General features: G+C 34.7%; 1 protein-coding gene and 1 long non-coding RNA gene across 2 annotated transcripts in view; both read right to left on the bottom strand.

The window, feature by feature from the left end:
* Positions 1–5,979: 5,979 nt before the first annotated feature.
* Positions 5,980–7,032, bottom strand: LOC126266359 (uncharacterized). Its single transcript, XR_007548764.1, has 2 exons — positions 6,449–7,032; positions 5,980–6,389 (listed from the first exon to the last, which is right to left on the bottom strand). It is a non-coding gene; the product is annotated as an uncharacterized LOC126266359 (long non-coding RNA).
* A 939-nt stretch (positions 7,033–7,971) lies between these two features.
* LOC126266398 (uncharacterized protein DDB_G0280315) overlaps positions 7,972–18,593 on the bottom strand; it is a 223,860-nt gene continuing 213,238 nt past the window's right edge. Inside the window, exon 3 of the mRNA XM_049970302.1 lies at positions 7,972–8,018. The gene's annotated coding sequence lies outside the window, so the exon portion shown is untranslated. The remainder of the gene's footprint in view (positions 8,019–18,593) is intronic.

Raw genomic sequence — 18,593 nt, 5'->3', positions numbered from 1 at the left:
ATTGTCCAGAGGAAAATTTTTAATAATCACTAAACTACCATAATTTTCCATCCAACAGTCGCAGCACCTTGAATCGTTCGTCCGCCATGTCGGGAGACACATATTCGTTGTACACAACCTTTAAATTTTTCCTGTCCTGTCGAAATAGTACAATTACATTGCTGTTGTCGCGAATGAGTTGTTTGGATACACTGGTGTATGTTTGTGCTACAAACATGGCATCGATATTCTTGTGTCTACACATGGAGTAGTACTAGCGAATTAATCTGTTTTTCACATATAACATCGTCAAATATAAATACCGAATTGCATTTAGCTTCCGACGGTTCAATCAACTCATCCTTGTTACTAAACTGAAAATATTCAATTCCTTTGACACGATTTAAAACGGATTCGAGCAGTTTGTACTTTGGTTGATACAGAGTTTTTGAATATACGTAAATATTTTCAAAACGCACTCCGTTCGGATCATAAATTAAAGCCAGTAATGCATTTGTTTTTCCACAATTTGGATAAATAAACAGAGCTCTGAATGATTTGGGTAACAATTCATCATGCCTTCTGTTTTTTACACCCGTTGCTGCTTCGTCATCAAGATAATCTAGATTTTCAATGGGTATCTTTTGACACTGTTGTATGTACTGCATGATTGGTTTGTCTTACACTGAAGCAGTTTAAAATTTTGACTAGGTATATAAGTATTTTACAAAGGAATAAAAACAAAAGATAAATTTACAGCAAAAAAAATTTATTGTTATTTCTTGAGCAACTCTCTTATAATGCCTAACATTTCAATTGTACATATCAAAAGTTTATCGAAACTCTCTGGTTTACATAAAAATTGTAGACAGTGTGATGGATTTATTGCCTCTGAAGAATCGGACATCGAAGATAAGGACGGTGATGATGCGACCACGTGTGGGGACAACTCAGCCTCTAAACCCATCAGTTGATTGCTATCGTACACGGCACGGAATATGTAAACACATTCAGTATCGGATTCCATCAGACTGTCGTTGGATTAGCTCAAATACATGATTCAAAATGTGTACCAGAAGATTCAGTGTAAATCTCGCGCACATTAACAACCTTCTCAAGTTTATTTTTAAGCAGTTCAAGTCTATTGATTTTTTCCCGATCTATACACGTTTGCATAAATTCTTCAATTTTTTCTAAGGTGTACTTGATGATCGGTGACAGCGACGGCGATGACGACGACGACGACGACGGTGACGACAATGATGACGAAGAGCTCGGTACCGATGACATTTCGAAACTAAACGTTAAATATAGACGGCTAATTAATTTATACAAATTCATTACAAATATGGAAATATGAAAATATAATTTAGGTGTAGGGTTGATGTGTGTTCATATGTCGAACCGACAAGGATACTCTGCTCAGACACATTTACGATTCTTGATAATTATTGTATATTCATTAAAATAGTTTTCTCACACTAGGGTGGTTTCAGAATTTGATTGTTATCATTTTCATCCACAGCTGGTTGAAGGATGTTTATGACTCTGTGTCGAACCGCTAACGATAAACTGCTCTGCCATATTTAGGATTGTTGATAATCATTAGGCATTCATTAAAATAGTTTTCTCACAAAATAGTTTTCCCACCCAATGTGTGGTTACAATTTTATCATCCGCAACTGATTGAAGAATGTTTACGACTCTATGTCGAACCGATAACGATAAACTGCTTTGCCATATTTAGGATTGTTGATAATCATTAGGCATTCATTAAAATAGTTTTCTCACAAAATAGTTTACCCACCCAACATGTGGTTACAATCTTACCATACACAACTGTTTGAAGGATGTTTACGACTCTGTGTCGAACCGATAACGATAAACGATAATTTATAGAAATTCATTACAAATACGGAAATATGAAAATATAATTTAGGTGTAGGGTTGATGTGTGTTCATATGTCGAACCGATAAGGATACTCTACTCAGACACATTTACGATTCTTGATAATTATTGTATATTCATTAAAATAGTTTTCTCACACTAGGGTGGTTTCAGAGTTTGATTGTTGTCATTTTCATCAACAGCTGGTTGAAGGATGTTTATGACTCTGTGTCGAACCGCTAACGATAAATTGCTCTGCCATATTTAGGATTGTTGATAATCATTAGGCATTCATTAAAATAGTTTTCTCACAAAATAGTTTTCCCACCCAACGTGTGGTTACAATCTTATCTCATCCACAATTGATTGAAGAATGTTTACGACTCTGTGTCGAACCGATAACGATAAACTGCTTTGCCATATTTAGGATTGTTGATAATCATTAGGCATTCATTAAAATAGTTTTCCCACAAAATAGTTTTGTGTCGTTCTGAAGAGGATGGTCGAAGAGGTTCTTGAATAACAACGGTCTCTATTACATTGGTTTTTTATTATGATACTTTTACTACGCGTACACACAATTAATTTTACAATACATTTCATGGTGTAATTATTTTAACAACAGGTTTATATTTTAAATTTTTAAATCTAAACGGATGCTCGAAAACATCCCGCCAGCAATTCATTGCAACATTGTTGTTGTTGTCCTCCGGTACGTCGACGTCGACAGGCTTGCTAGATTCCATGTGTTTCCTACTGTTGTGGACGTTGTGGTGTTAACACAATGAAATATTTTCTCGTTCTACTCACATTGTGATGCCGATATCCAACTTATATTTAAGTCACAGTGCGTACAATTTCACTTAGCGGTAGATACTCCAAAACACAATCGGGCATATTACGCAATATGCCTTTTTCTCGGGAAATGCGACCCTCGATTCAATTTCCAATTTAACATCTATAGTGCCCAGTTTCAGTGCTGTATTTCTTTTGGAGCAATCAATAACAAATATGGTATTATCCTTAAACGTTGAATAATCGAGTAGAGGTTGCTTTGCTTCGGATGCATCGTGTTTGAAATTGTTAAAAAACTGATTATAGTTGTAATGTGATTCGGTTTAACTATGTTTGGCATAATTCAAACCCTGCCGTTCAGCTGGATAATATTCACCGTTCAACACGACACGTACTTCCTATGCGTTCATATTATCAAAGACGGTCGTATCAACCGAATCATTTTCTCTTTTGTCCGATTAAAAAGCAACAATTACAAATCGTGGACTCTCCACAGCCGTACATATTTTCACACCCCAAATTTTCTTCGTTGATCCAGTTGTTAATTGTGGCAGTTCATGATATTCCCATCTTCTGAATGGTAAAAGTATAGGTTTATCATTTTTTATCTAATCCAGCAGTTTTATTATGTCATTTAGAACAACAATGGGCGCTTTTAGACAAATGTTGTTCATTTTGATGATACCTGCTGAGGTGTGTGCTGTATCTTTCAAGGATTTTGCACACAATAGCATCTAGATCACTTCGAGCTCTGACCAATCTTAAGGTGTGTTTACCAAATTGAGCTAGTTTATAGTCGATAAATAGACCAAACAGATGATGCAGTGGTATTCTTAAAATAAACGTTGACTTGTTCTTGGTCGTAACTAGATTGTTTGGGCAACACCATCCTGCCTTACTCAAAATATTGCTATCCATTTGATTGTAACAAAGACATCCTCTAATTGTGGAGACGATTCCCGATGTACGAACAGAGTCCACTTCTTTTCCGTTTAGTTCGTACGTGATATTGTCAAACATAAATGCGCCAGCATTGTTGACCAGTGAAACTTCACCTTCACCTCCGTCTCTTCTCAGCTCCCCTTCAATCACAGATGCCGCCTCGTGCATCAGTACCCAGGAATCCCTCTGGTTTATGGAGATTTCAATAACGTCATTATTATTGAACGATTTTATGTATGGGTAATAGGTGCGAGTTTCCATTTTTTGAATTGTTTCGTCGTACCGTGGTTTGCGGTAGACCTCGAACACCTGGTTGTACGACGACATTGTAACCCAGTGATTGTAAAAGCAATACATTGTCTAGAGACAAACGTTGCTTCTGCCTGCGCTTCTGCTTCAGTTTCTGTTTCTGTTTCTTCTTTTGCTGTTGATAATTATGTTGATTCACACACGATGACGGTTTTTCATATACTGATGGATTTGTACTGTTGTCCGAATTATAGTAATCGAAAGTCAAATCCATTTTACGTGAGCTTTTTCAATTCCAATCGGATAATAATTTCCTCCCCTCGGAAATTAACAGGTTCAAAATTTGATCCAAAATCTGCAGTGGAATGTTTGAAATTTGATTCCTGTTTACTACGGGGAGATAATATGTCTTGGAGTTTCGTCAATCACGTAGCCAGGGTTGCTGTCCAATGCAAATTCGTAGATGGTGTGTGTCGGTCTGTCCTTGTAAAACGCACCCGTGGTAATGTTACAGTCGATATGTAATGTTTTTACCTTTATAATATCCACAGATAAGTCAGATTCGTAAAGTGATCCTGTTTCTAGACGTTTTGCCGAAAAACCCAACAACTCTGCTCTCACAACGTTTCAAATAAGACTGAGTAATAGTAATAACTCACTGCTTATTTAACACAAAATAATAGAAAATGCAACAACAATAACAACAACAACAATTGTGAATGCGTGTGTATGTGTGTGTATGTTGAAAAGATAATGTATGTAAAATACCACTAAATAAAGCTCAATTAAAATTAATGATTTTTCTTTATTATTATTATTATTATTATTATTATTATTATTATTATTATTATTATTATTATTATTATTATTATTATTATAGTATGACAAAGTATTCATTGTTTTATATTGTATAAAAATTTCAAGCAGTAACGACCACAGGATGACTCGTTAAACTTCTGCTCATTGTGTACATTGTAATAAATTTGACAATTTTTTCCCATGTATCGAATTATCTCCAGCGGTGGTCGTAAATCCCCGAAACTATCATAATACTTGACTTGATTTCCTCTCTTTGCGTAACAAACCCAGTGAGTTCTGTAATTTGTTGAATCGTCCAGGTTCACGACGACACTTTCGTTTTTCTTAAGACACGAAGGTCCTAATACCCCTAAAATAGGGTATTTTTAATTGTTTGGCAAATTTGATTATTTCATGATTGTAGAGTGCTCGTGCGGGCAATCCTATCGGTAGTTTTTTGGAATCTTTTCCAAGAACAAACCGTACCCTTTTGGGTTTTTTCGTAAGTACAATCCACTACCTTTTTTTCCTATTTGCTCCGTGCTTTGATTGTGTCGTTTTTGTTTATCTAGATTCTTCTTTGCATTTTTCGCGTCGACTATTGTTTTTGCCACACCGGCAGCAACATCCATTAATGCTCCAAGACTCGATAATCCAGCGAGAATTGGCAGTAATGGCAGAATTCCTCCTTGACCCCCAATTCGTTTAGTATTGACTTTGGCCATTTTTATTGCCGCTGCAGCGATTTTTTGTAGTGAATTGCTATCAAGTCTTATGTCGACCGATTTTAAAATCTTTTTATCGATTTTGTCGACTATGTCTTTCTTGAATGAAATTTTTGATTGGTGTTGTGTACGATGGCCCATTCCGAGCTCCCTTTTTATTTTCGTTCCCGTTGTTACAAGCCACGCGGCTGCTGTTTCACCCAAATTAGCGTTCTTGGATTTTACACGGTTCACGCCTCGTTTTTCAAAACAAAGTCTGTCCTGCAGCGATTTATTTTCCTCGTAGGCAATGTCGTGTCGTTTACAGGCTTTGTCCAACTCGTTGATACCTGTATCACCTCTCACAAGTCTTTTTTTCAATTTCGTACCAGGACCACAGTACTAATAAAATGGTAGATGTAATTTAAACGGTATGTTGTCAATAACAGAGTTTAATAAACCATTACCGCGATACTCAATGACTAACATTGAAATGATATTTCAGCACTCTGTACATCATATTTATCACCGATGTTTCCAAACAGTGAGGTAATTGGAAAATAAAAAAATCATTCAAATTTATTTGTAGCCTATATTTTTATTTTTTTTTCTCAATGTAATATAAATAAGTAAAATATTATTTATTTCGTCTTTTTTGCATCGAGGGAGACGGCCATTCCCCTCGCTGTTGCACTTGACGAATTCGCAATGATGCGGAGTCGTTTAGCCTCTATTTGGAGACCCGCAAGTGTCGCCGCAGCCTCAACGGCGCGGCGCTCTGCCGCCTCGGCTTTGGCTACAGCGGCCTTAGCCACCGCCTATGCTGCCACAACCTCCGCGTCCTCCGCTGCCGCATCTGCTTCCGCCTCCCTCCGTAATCTTTGATGACGTTCACCCTCGCGACGTCTAAATGCCTTTCTTTCCCCACGAGTGAGACCATGAGGTGGATACCGGATGATCGGCAGATTCTCCGTCTTTGTGTAAAAATCGGTGTCAAAAAAAGAAGGGCCGCCGCAATCGTCGTCCTAATTTTCCTATATAAGAAAATATATGTTTAAGTAAACTGTAATAATATAATAAGCTAAAAACTCACCTCAATCAAGTTTGTCCTGGGTGCCATATTATCAATGATTTTAAGAATTAAATAAAAATTGTAGACTGACTAATTCTTCAGAATACAAATGGTTTGTTGTTGATTTTATTTATTTTTTATTTATTTATCTATTTGCGTTTATTGATGAATAAATTCATCAAAATTAAACAGGAAGCCTCCGAAGCTAACACCGGAACTCATCGAAAATAACCCTGGTCTTCAATCCCTCGCCAAACTAATGGTGAATTCGTTCTGGGGAAAGTTTGGACAACACTAAAACCAACCCCAAACAACCATCGTCAACGATCCTCAGGAATGCTTTGATCTCCTTGCGCATCCGTCGAAGAATGTCAACAGTATAACTCCTGTTAATGAACAAACTGTTGTAATCAACTGGGAGTACGCCGACGAGGCTGTGGAATCTCTGCCCACTGTGAATGTGGTAATTGCAGCTTTTGTTACAGCACAGGCCCGTTTGAAGTTGTACGAATATCTAGAGATGTTGGATACACGTGTTTTATACTACGATACCGATTCCGTTATCTATGTGTCAAACAACCTTTTTCCAGATCCCCCGACTGGAAAATTCATTGGGGATATGACCGATGAGTTGGAGGTATATGGTATCGGTTCCTACATCACGGAATTTGTTTCGGGCGGACCGAAAAATTTCGCATACTCGGTGTGGTCAACGCGAAGCAATGTATCGAACATGTTTTTAAGGTGAAAGGGATCGCCTTAACATACGGCACTTCTCAGTTGATTAATTTTGAGAAAATTAAACAAGTGATTCTGAAAAAAATAGATCCCATTCGTTTGACGTCGATGAACTTTGTGCGGACAAAAGATCATCGCGTAATAACCAAAGAGGAGACAAAGACATTCAGAATGAATTCAACAAAGAGACTTCATGGATGACAACAGTTCTCGACCATTCGGATACAAGTGATTAAGTGGAAATTAAAATCAAAAAGGTAACTACCATTTTCAATGTTTCCTTTGACATAAAAAATCTGCATATTTATCCCAAATCCTATCACTTATGTCTATTAATTCTTTAAAATTAACTAATCCAACATTACTAATGTAAGGTACATAATTATAATTATTATTATTATTACTTTTATATTTCTGACAAGTATCTAATAATTGGCCAAAACCTCAAGAACAGTGCTAAATTTAAAAGATAATCAAATTTTTCTTTACTTATTTTTTCTTTTAGTTCCTCCAACTCATCCATCCACGTGTTGTTTCTATCAAAATCTGCTGCTCTTGTTGCTGCTGTTACTCTTCCTTTACATCTGTTACGTTTTTTTAAAAACCTTTCTAATTTTTTAACAGTCTTATTTGTTTGGTTTCTAGTTCTAATATTCATGATAATTTTCGCGCGCACCTATATCATGCACTAACACCACCACCACCACCGCCGTCGCTGCTGCTGCTGCTGCTGTTGTTTCGCTGTGCATATTTGACTGCGAATGCAATTAATACGTACCGGAGTACCTTCATACACGTATACCTGTTTATTAAGAGCAATAATCGAGACACGATATATATAGAACAAGTTGACCTCGATATTAAAATCATACTTTCATTTCTTGTTCTACTACTTCATTATAGTTATTTATATTGATCGATCAGATCATTGGCTTTTTGAATACATATCCTTATGTGAAAACAATTGCACGTGTCGGGACCGTCGGTGGCGTCTGGAGTGGACCAGCAACATTCAGTAAAGTGTAATTTCTGTTGATGCTGTTACTCCGATGACTCCCCATCATCATAATTTGTGAGCAGTGGGGAGGTGATTTAGTTCTAATCAATTGGTTGTGCCGTGAACAATTTTGGTCTGCAGCGGCGGTGGCACTGTGATTATACGTTTCAATTAATATATCTAATTTTGGACCCATAATTTATTTTATTTAAATATGTCTTTTCACAGACGCCACCTTTGTATGCTACTTTCCCATTCACAGACTCGGCGGTACGGCAAAGGTCCTCCAATATACGAATAATTTCCTTAGATTCCAAATCATCTTTGTAATCTTTGAAATCTAATCCATGCAGGTGATTCCTTAACCATACCGCCGTTCGTCGATCTTTATCAGGCAAGGATCTGAACGAACCCACTTTAAAGTAATGTAAATACGTACGTTCAGAATCCGTGTCTAATATGGCTAATTCTTTGGAAAGAAACTCTTTGTTCACGTTGAACCCATCCATATCTGCTGTTGCGGTTCCTGTTGCTGTTATGGTTGCAGTTGCTGTTGCTGTTGCGGTTCCTGTTGCTGTTGCGTTTGCGGTTGCAGTTGCTGTTGCAGTTGCTGTTGTTGATGTGGTTAGCACATAGGTATGTACAGTCATCAGCAGAATGGCATTACCACCCTAAGGTCGAGTTTCGTTTGCGACCTGAACAAGCGGGCTCGCATAAATTATCCCAAAATTTACATTTATTTGTATTTTAGTAGGTAAGTAACATTTTGTGTGACCATCTTAACGCAATAATTGTAGAATACTTCTGTAAATTTAAAGTTTTTGGAGTAGATGTATAATTATATTATTATAAATTTATTATTTATAAATTTACATCGTATGATTTACAATATATTTTGTGCATTTATTTTTGATATTAATAGATGAAATAAAATAACTAAATATAAAGCAAAATATATAGTTATTTATTATATAGTTTTATTAAATAAATATATTAATAATATAAATAAAATTAAAAACGAGTGTAGCCGCCATCAGCAGCTATTACGGCTTCAAAACGATCCCTCATTGAATTAACAATATTGTGACAATAGTTCCGTCTTCGCAAACCTTCCCATATGTGGAGGCAATGCTGATACAGGTCTCCAGGCGTTCGTTCGTTGTGGTTCTCCCACATCTGCATCATGAGCCCCCAAAGGTTTTCGATTGGGTTAAGATCCGGTGACCTAGAAGGCCATGGTATTCTGTTTATCTCTCTGTGGGCCGCAAACCACTCTCTCACAATACGAGCTCGATGAATGGGGCAATTGTCGTCAACAAAATTAATTACCTCCATATCATCGGCTGGGTAAAGGATCGGTCAGTCTGAGTTATGTTCCTACTATTCAGATACTCAATTACGAATGGCAGTAGTGGTTGCTAATATAACGTAAAGCGTAAAAAAGTAGCCGCTATATAATTAGAAGGAGTCGTTTTATTCAATTCACTGAATAGAGTGAAATCATGACCAATGACCGCATAATAATTTATTATCCCAATTGCTTACAACTAAAAAGTATGACTATATTTTAAAATATTTATAATAAATACTAAAAAACAATAGTATTTGAATTCTCAAAAAAGCGAAATAATTTTATACATTTTTATTAGTTTTTATAAATAGGGCTATTTTATTTAATTTATGTCTACCTGAGATAATAATTTGCAAAAACTAAGTTTTTTCAAGATTAAAGAAATATTTCTAAAAATATGAAATACTTATTATATAATCGACAGAAGTAAATATTTTGGTACCATTGACCCTTTGTTACGTCTACCTGGGTTTTATGGTTATTTTTTTTGGGGTTCTGGGCGGGGCTTAGCGATAGCGGGTCGCAAGGGATTTTGTTTGGAAAGTGGTAATGCCATTCTGCTGATGACTGTACATACACTTACTGTGTGAATATTTCTTATGATAGTAATTCTGTAAGTCTGAGCTCACTATTTATACAGAAATATGGTCCGCAAAAAAGAAAAAAATAAAAACCAGTGGAAAGTGGAACAATAACTTGATCAATAAATCATACAGCAGTTGCAATTGCAGTGTACTGCTTTAAAATCTGGTTTTATTAAAAAAAAATGGTAGGTATCATCTCAGGGAGCATGCAAATATAAATTGACCACATTTTTTAGAAATGAATCAGTTCGAAGAGAAACAAATATCCATCGACAACAATTTTGCAATTGTCTGTATTTGAGTTTGTATCTGTCTGTGTTATCCACATAAAAATGTAAGTATTTTTTTTTTGGTGTGATTTATATGTCTCTTTAGTTACAATAAATATTTTTAGAACAATGAATATAAACGCAATTAATTCGAAGGTTCAATTGAAGAAACATTCACCAATAAGAAGTTTGAAAAAACAAAAAAAATATATTATAAGGGACATGCATATAGTGGGCAGTAAATATGGAAAAACAGTACAAGTTGAATTGGATGATGAAATAGTTTATCTGCCCAAAAGGCTAGTACCCATAGTAGAGGCTGAAATCTCCAAATTTAAATCTGACAAATATTCGCTTATATATAAAGCAGACTTGCCTCACAATACGGTTGATATTGAAATAATAGAAAATTAATTTATTTTTAATTGTAAAAATATGATATCCAATAATTGTAATAATAATAATAATATTATCTGTGAAATTAGTAATGTTTGCGATGAAATAGTTAATACAATTAATCATGCAGTTACTATAATGAGTAAATCACAAATTGAAAAATGAAAAAAAATAATAATGCATCAAAATGTCGATACTGTGTTGTTTGTGGAGAGGGGGTTGAGAGGTGGAATCAGTCAATGTTCTCATAGGTATGCAACTGCTAATGATAAATATATGAATGAAGATTATGATTCAGAGGGTCCAAGTAAATTTTTGATGTACTTCGACGTGAATAACTTATATGGTTGGGCAATGTGTCAACCTTTACCCTATGAAAATTTCGGATGGATTGATGTCAATAATGATTTCGATGTTTTACAAGTTGCCGACGATTTGGATATTGGATAAAATTTAGAAGTTGATTTGGATTATCCTCAACACTTGCACGACACACATTCCGATCTACCATTTTGTCCGCAATCTCTTATACCACCAAATTCAAAATTACCTAAACTACTTGTCACTTTACATCCTAAGAAGAATTACGTCATTCATTATCGAAATTTAAAGCAAGTGACGCGTTTTGGTCTGGTGCTGAAAAAAATTCATAAAATTTTAAAATTTAATCAATCTTGTTGGCTAAAACCGTACATCGAATTAAATACGATTTTGAAAAAGATATTTTTAAACTTATGAATAATGCAGTGTTTGGAAAAACAATGGAAAACGTACGAAAATATCGAAATATTAAATTGGTTACATGTTGGGAGCGTCGTTATGGTGCCAAAATTTTTATTAGTAGCCCCCGTTTCCATAGTCGCACCACAAATTAGAGGTGGTATGTAATAAGCCCTTTTACATAGGCATGTCCATTTTAGACTTATCAAAAGTATATCTTTACGAATTTCACTATAAGGAAATGATTCCTCATTTTAATAATAATTTAAAATTATTATATGTCGATACAGACAGTCTTATATATCGAATTGAATGTGAAGATGTCTATACGGATTTTATCAAGTTAAATTTAAATTTATTTGATACCAGTGACTATCATGCAAACAATGTTTACAATATTCCTTTGACTAATAAAAAAGTGGTGGGTTTAATGAAGGATGAATTAAATGGGAACATCATGACTCATTTCGTTGGTTTGCGATCTAAAATGTATTCATTTAAATTTATTGAAGGTAGCAGCACAAGCAGCAGTAGCAGCTGCCATAATAATAATAATAGTAATAACAAATCTGTTAAATGCGTTAAAAGAGCTAAAAGAGTTAAAGTAATATTATAAAAAATTCTATAACTTTTGATGATTATGTGGAATGTAATAATATATGTATGTATTAATAAAATTGTTAATAAAAACACTGTTGTTTTTTTTATATATATCTTTATTTAAATTATTTACAATATTCCATATCCAATAGCACTTGATCCTTGAAAAATATCAAACATAGAATTTTTTTCACATCTGACACACATAAATCGAAAAGTATGTTGTATTTTTCACATATTTTAATTATTTTTTATGATGATGATAATGATGTTGATCATTGGTTAATGAGACACAGACATAAATGCTTTCGTTAACGTAACATTCTCTCATAATGTTGTTGTTGTTGTTGTTCAGTTGTATAAAGTCTGAAGCCTCCGACAATATTTCCATGAGATCATCCCATTCTACTGTAGTAAATGAAATTTTTATATCTCTGTTAAATTTATCCTGCAGTTCTATAACAATTCGAAAATTATTGAATTTATTCAATCCACATGTAATTTGAGTTGTCTGAGTGATATAAGTTGATTTTATAAGAAGATTTTGCAATGGATCATCATCATCATCATCATCATCATCTTGCAGGTTTTCATAATCTCCTCTTCTTTTTCTACTTTTTCCTTCTCCCCCTCCTCCTCCTCCTCCTCCTCCTCCTTGACTCATACCATCACTTTTAATATCACTATAATTATTATTATTAATTTCATCACCACACGTTTGAAAAGCAGCAGCAGCAGCAGCATTATCAGCATCAGCAGCACTATCCATCATCATTATTACTATTATTATTTCTACGAGCGACGCTACTAGACTATGAAATAAATCTAAATAAAATTATTAATTAATTTTTTCATAACCCCCCACTTCCTTCTTCCACCTCTCTCTCTCTCTTTGTTTACAACAAATCGTTTTTATTAACCCAACTGTTTTGGTTGGTTGGTAAACCAAACCATTTCACGTAGGCCTTATTGCCCTTTTGTTTAAGGACTTTTTCCACAAGATAGCGGTGTGTAGCCCTTGTTGAATGCCTCTCGATATTTACTAACACGCACTTTATCGCCCACCTTAAATTTACTTCTGCGATAGATTTTTATGTGATTAAATGCAGTTTTCAATAGTGACTGTTCATTTTTAGCTGTGACATCTATTGGTTTCATTCCTATTGTGGTGTGTTTAGTTGAATTGTATTTTAACACGATTTCAGGTAGAATTTTCAACGATTTGTAGTTGCCTTGATAGTTAAATTCTTTCCACATTAACGATTTTAATGTATGATTAACACGTTCGACTACCGATGCTTTTTTCGAACTGTACGTTGAATAGTGATTAATTTTCAATTTTCTCATTAACATTTTAAAGTCTTTATTATAAAATTCCTTACCCATGTCGGTTTGTAGATTGATGGGAACATTATTTGGTGAAATTAGAATATTTTGCATTACCTTTGTTACGTTTTTGGCGGTTTTATTCTTAACCGGAACGGCCCATACAAATTTAGTGAATACATTGATAACAACCGAAATATAGCGAAATCCATTGTTTTGCCGTGCATACGGTATCATTTCCACCAAATCGGCTGATACAAATCATTTAAACCTTTCACTATTATATGTCGTCTTTTAAAAGTTTTCCGTGCCGGTTTGTGTAGTTCATTAATAATCTCACGTTTGTAAATGATAACTGCGGCTGTGGCTGCGGTGTCGTTGAAAATTTTCTTTTGCTTTTTCATTTTTTTTTAATTATTTAAGGGTAAGTTAATAAGCAAAGTTACCAGTGATCTTTGACCTACGCTACCTGGTTTCGAATGCGTTATAATGATAGATTGTCCTTTTTTATTTTTTTTACCGATAATATTTATTAGGGGGTTGTTTAACTTTTTCCCATCAATGTAGAGGGTTAGTGTAGATGGAAATATAAATGCAATTGATTTTATAGTTAAATCCAATGGAACTTTGAACTCTGTCAAACCGCTACTTAACTGAACATGATAATCATTTTGTTTATAAGGGTTAGCCATTTTCTCAAGACTTGGAATAATGTTTGTCAATTTAGAGTTCATTAATGATTCAACATCGGATTTATCGAGTATTGATGTTGTTGTTGTTAGTTTATTATCAACAATCGATTAAGAAAATCTTCACTTAACATTATCGATGTCTGCTGTTGCTGCAGCTGCAGCTGCAGTTGACGCCGTCCAAACTTATCAACTGACATTTTGTAAATGACTTAATATTAATGATTTTTATTCAATTATATTGGCTTCTTTTAGTTCTTCAATTATGATGTTTATTTCGTTGGTATGATGATTATTTCCAGCCATTTGGGAAGCGACTAACAATTTTAATCTTTCCACCAATTCATTTGGATCATCCCAGTGTACATATTCTATGGGTTTTTCATTAAACCGCATTAAAGTACCAATTCCTTTTCCTTTTCTTATTCTTTTTATTATTCTTCTTTTACTTTCTTCTCCCAATCCTGCTCCTTTATGATGATGATGATAATGATGCGTTCTTAATTTCATCTTTTTATGCTGTTTGTCTGCATCAATCTGCTCCTCTGCCAACGCGTTTAACATTGGTTTGATTACAAATTTGTATTTGTCACCTCTGTTTCCAGCCACTTGCTCGTCTTTTTTAAAATTCCTTTTATGAGCATTTGTTTCTAAAAGTATTTCTTGAAAATTCTTTATATCCTGGGGTGTAGCAGAGTTTTTCGGTTTATTTAAAAATATCAAGTCATATAGACCGGGAGTCCCTTCATAAATTTTATTCTTAATCCTTATATTGGGACCTTAAAAATCCATTTCTGAATCGCCAAATTTAAATTTATCAGTTAGAGGATTGTGACTTAGATAGTAGTGATCAAATTCATGATTGGTGTCCCTAATAAATCGAGATATAAAAATTTGTGGTAATTCATGACATTGTTCCAAGTATTCCATAAAAGATTCTTCAGGTATCGATTCAATAATTGATCTATTATTTAGATTTAGAATTTCATCATCATCATCGTAAATGTAACTTCCCTCATTGTTGATAGTATTATTATAATCATCATAATAATCATCATTATCAGGTGTATGTGTAAATGTCACACTATCATCTATAAATTGTACTTCCCTTGGAGAAAACGTTTGTTTCTGTTGTTGTTGTTGTTGTTGTATTGGACTTGTTCCGACATCTTTTGTTTTCTTATTTTCTTTTTCTTTTTTTCTCATTTCTTTCTTAGGTGTAACATTATTATTATCTTCTTGTTTTATATATTCCTGTTTGACGGTTGAAGATGACGATGGTGATAATGATGATGATGATGGTTCAACAGATTTTGTAATAATTTGACGTAATGGTTGTAAGGCTCGTTCAATATTAATTCGTCCCGATTTTAAAGCATTCAATTTATGTCGAATTTTCTAGCGCACCTGCATCAATTTTATCGTAATAGTTGTTTTGTTTAAGTGTGGGTATATTATTTATAATAAAAAAATACTATAATGCAATAAAATTATCAAATCCCTTCTTATAGCGACCGCAGTTCAAATCAAAATCCTTACAGATTACCAAAAATCCATGTTTTGTTGTTGTCCAACACTCCGAACACATATCGTAGAATATTTCGAATGACATGTCTTATTGACGTGATCATTATAAATATGTTTTAAATTCATATTGTCTTGTTTGAATAACACCAACATGTTCGCATTGTCACGTACAAGATGTTTGGGAATGTGAGCGTAGGTTTGCGTTAAATAAAACGAATCGATCAAGTTATGTCGACCCATTGCGAAAAAATTTCTCATTACACTCTGTTTTCCACATGCCACATCGTCAAATATGAAAATTGAATTTTTTCTCGCTTCAGAAGGACTCATAATATTTTCGTTATCATGAAATTCAAAGTACTTAATATCTTTGATGGGTGCGAGTAGTTTTTTCAAATATTGATAGATGGGTGACGATGTTTCTTCTGCAATCAAAATTGCTCTTAGAGAGATTCGAGACAGTAAAATAAAGAAAGGAAAAAAAGTAAACTGTCTAGAATAATTCCTATACCAAAACCGGGAGGTTTTCTTCCGTTAATTCCTCTTTTTGCCGGTCTGAGTGCATTGAGAGCGTCAGCGGGGGGAGCGAGTTCGATTGCCTCGGCCGTGAATAAAGCCAAATCAGCTCAAGACCAGCTAAAAGAAAAACAACGCCATAATGAAAAAATGGAAGCGATCGCTATGGGAAAGGGTTTAGTCTTAAAACCACATAAAAAAGGCTTGGGACTTTTCGTAAATCCCTATTCGTATTATGCCGGAACTGCAACAGAAAAAAATTTTCCCTAGAAAGATTACCAAAACGTGCTCTAACAAATCTAGATTTGAATCGATATGTTAAATTATTAAAAATTAAAAATTTTCGAGGTGTCTTTATGCGAGACAATTTACCAAAAAAAATTCGTAAACCCAAAGAATGCGGTATTGTTAATCTCGATTGTGAACAAGGACCAGACACCCACTGGGTTTCTTATATAAAAAGAAATAAAGAGTACATCTTATATTTCGATAGTTTTGGTAATCTTAAACCACCCAAAGATATTATTGATTATTTTAATTCATCCGATTTTACAACAACAACAACAATTGATTGTAATTATAATAATTTTCAGAAATCCAATGACTACTACAATTGCGGTCATTTATGTTTGGAATTTTTGTATAAGTATTCTTTCTTAAAAATACAGTTTTTGTTTAGTACATAATTTGTATTTTAAGAGAGAGAGAGGTAGAATGAGAACGTTCAGTTTTACAGGCACCGAATCTGTTTTATCAGCAGACTTTTATCCACCCTTGGATCTTAGAGAATACGAAAACGCACCTATGATATTAAAGACATTAATTCAAATCTTTTAAATCAAATTGATCTGTTAAATAAAATACATAAAAAACATATAAACACAATACATCCCAATTTAAATACATTGAAATGTGAAATAAAATGTACACATGTTGTGGACTTTTCCAAACCAGATTTCATCGGAGATTTATTGGGGTTTGAGAATAAAATCTCGGATGTAAACAAACTAAACGAATCGAAAAAACCAGTTAATATAATGAAAGTGAATGCAATCAAAGTACTGTGTAATATTATAATTGGTTCCTATGATAATGGTGTCATGAGTCATATTTTACATGAATTTTTCCCAAGCGTAGGTGCTGGTTTTAAAATTATAGAATCCCCACAAAATGTCATATATCTTCCTTTAAATACGAAAATAATCAACAACATAACATTTAAATTGGTCGATCAAGATGGCAAACTGCTCAATTTTAGGGGAGAAACGATAACACTAAGAACTCATCTGAGAGCTGTCGATCGATTGAAAAGTAATAGAAAACAAAGAAAATGGTTATAAAATATAATAGATCTCAATCTAGAATTATTCAAACACAGTCATCTGAAGGGTTAACCACTAACAATATCGCTTTTTTAATATCGCTGGGATTCAAAGTTAAGAAGCAGCAGCAGCAGCGTCAGCATCAGAATAAATACCATGGATATTTTAACTACAAATGAAACAGCATTTTTCGACAATTCCATCATTAATGCAGAAAAACATTCACATCGCGTCTGTCGTGTGCCAGATGGGCTGCATCAGGAACGACGGCTAACAGCTCGCTTCAGTCCCGTCTTCGTGATGAAGTCATGTGCTTCGATCCATGCAGACCCTTGGTCAAGATGTCAGCTATCATCGCTCGTAAACATATTTTACTTCCGCTGCCTGTACTCGCTTGCTTATTATAGCTTCCTTCAGACTGCGTAAATTCAGGCGATGATATTTGCGAAAATTTCTCTTCGGTTTCGCTATGCACGCCGACTCGTTCTTTGTACTTTCAGTTACAATATACAGATAACCTTCGGGACATCAGGTTCGCCGCAAGTGCTGGTGCGTGCAATACATTCTGTAATATTAGATTTGTCACGCTTCTCCCGTTCACAGCTTCCAACTTAACCTTTCCAATGGCCGTTATGTCGGTTTTGTCCCCGTTCGCTAAACTTAGCTTCCTAGTATGTTCTTTGTCTATCTTCACGAATCGTTCGATGTCCTTACATAAGTGAGAAGTTGCTCCACTATCAAGACACCATTGTTCGTTTATGCGTGCGTTAACTTGAAAACATGCATTTGTGGTTTCCGTGCTTGTCCTACCAGGACAATTCTGGGCCATGTGACCTACTTGCCTGCATCTATGACACTTGAACTTAAACGCTTTAGATGGGTCAGCGCGCTTCGGTTTCTCGTTCTGCTTCTTATTAATTTGATGTTTTCTGGGGCCTTTTGCCCACAGAGCGCCTGCAACTTTGCTTGTCTCACCCTTCCTAGCTTCGCTTTCTTCCATAATTTTCACCCGTAGAACTTCGGGACTCGGTAATTCGTCTCGCGACTCAATAGCACATCTGAAATTCTCGTACCTAGTTGGTAGACTGTGTAACAGTAAGATGGCCAATAAGTCTGGGTTGATGTCGACAT

The sequence above is a fragment of the Aethina tumida genome, chromosome 8, assembly GCF_024364675.1.
Source record: "Aethina tumida isolate Nest 87 chromosome 8, icAetTumi1.1, whole genome shotgun sequence".
NCBI classification, from domain to species: Eukaryota; Metazoa; Arthropoda; class Insecta; order Coleoptera; family Nitidulidae; genus Aethina; species Aethina tumida.
Note: the sequence above shows the minus strand (reverse complement) of the source record. Positions and strands in the feature narration are given on the sequence as shown.